This window comes from Dermacentor albipictus, unplaced genomic scaffold, assembly GCF_038994185.2.
Source record: "Dermacentor albipictus isolate Rhodes 1998 colony unplaced genomic scaffold, USDA_Dalb.pri_finalv2 scaffold_29, whole genome shotgun sequence".
Lineage (NCBI taxonomy): Eukaryota > Metazoa > Arthropoda > Arachnida > Ixodida > Ixodidae > Dermacentor > Dermacentor albipictus.
Window position 1 is genome coordinate 566,532 of NW_027225583.1, and position 1,619 is coordinate 568,150.

General features: G+C 47.9%; 1 non-coding gene across 1 annotated transcript; it reads right to left on the reverse strand.

Annotated features, from left to right (window-relative positions):
* Window positions 1-491: 491 nt before the first annotated feature.
* LOC139052712 (U6 spliceosomal RNA) lies at window positions 492-594 on the reverse strand. The gene has a single exon (XR_011510021.1). It is a non-coding gene; the product is annotated as a U6 spliceosomal RNA (small nuclear RNA).
* Window positions 595-1,619: the final 1,025 nt, after the last annotated feature.

Here is a 1,619-nt window from a genome sequence, read left to right on the forward strand (position 1 = left end):
AATGACACCCAAAAATCGATGATTTTTTTTGTAGGAGATAGGCTGGCCATCATTGCATACTGGATAACGAGACATTGGTTTTCGTAAAAGCGACTAACGCACATTTTTCTGTTGAGATGGTAAGACCTTGTCTGTAAAGATAGCGAGACGCCTGTGTTGCTGCTTTCCGCAGCCTTGCGCGAACCTGCAGACGAGTGACCGCTGATAACCAGATGCAGATGCCGTCGGCGTAGATTGAGACCCTCACTGTTTCCGGTAGGGATTCGGCCAGCCCAAGAAGCGCGAGGTTGAAAAGAATAGGGCTTAGAACCCCACCTTGGGGAAGTCCTCGGCATGTGTAGGGGTTGGTAGTCGGACCATCTTGCGTACGTACGAACATGGACCTTTGTGTCAAATAGTTTCTGATCCATCGATATACTCGCCCTCCTAGTTCAATTCTCAAAAGTGCGTCTAGAATGGGTTGATGGGAAACGCTTTCGTAAGCGCCTTTCAAAAATCTGGAACGCTTCACGATTTTGCGTGTCATCCTTGCACAGAGGCCAGGCTAATCTTCTCTGTATCGTTCCAAATTTAGTATATGTACTTTGCAAGTACAGCTGGTGTGAAGAACTTGCGTTATATGCAATCAGCTTGCACAATACAGCGGTGATAAGAGATCACAGGGAGAGGTCGTCTGAAAAGAACTACGCATCAAAATTGCTAACGATTATGAAACTAGTATTCAGAAGAAATACAGAACAAGATATCAAGGTGCTACTTTAATAATTTCTTCGCGAAGAAATCATAACCTTAATGAACCGGGAAATTCTAGCATAAGAAAATGAACGAGATTCATTTATGTTTATGATACTTCCTAATGCAAAATTTGAGCGCACCACTTCAAACGTGTTTTCATTTCGTGATATATTTCATGGCGCGGACAATCTGCCTCGTGCGGCATGCTGCTGACGGAGCGACGACTTCCAAAAGCAGTACCACTCAAGTACAACGATAGGTGTGAGCAGAGTATGCGATCGTCGAAATTCTGTGCAGCGGATCAAGCGCGTCGGCTTTTATGCTTGGCTAGTCGATGTTTAGGGTTACAAGGTCTCGAGGGAGGCAAGAGACGGGCATTGCGCTCGGCCACGACAGACGACGGACCTGGTTGCCCACACCATGGAGGCAGGGGAAAAATAACTAAGAGGGAGGGTCACGTGATTCCGCTAGCCTCGGTAAGCCAACCTTCTCCGATGCCGCCGCTCCCGCTCTCTGGGGCCTTGTGCACGTACGGTGGCAGCTTCGTTGGATTCTCCCCAGATTGTTGCAGGACCATTTGAGATTGTTTGGTACGTGGTACCCTTTAGTGACACCTGTAGTCACATCCATGGAAGCACGTCGAAAGTAACAACTGGTTTATTGCTACCACGGACGTCGTTCCCCGTTTCAACTGCGTTGCCTTGAAATGTTGAGAATTTCTTGGGCACCTGATCCATGACGACAGAAGTGCTAAAAGCGTCGTTCACTTGCGCTTAACCAACCACCGTTTGGTCGAGTGACCGGCGCTCTCGCATCTAAACCCATGCAAAATGCCCGAGCGTGGCCTCGTGCTTGATCAAATCAGCTGCTGTGCACCTTATACT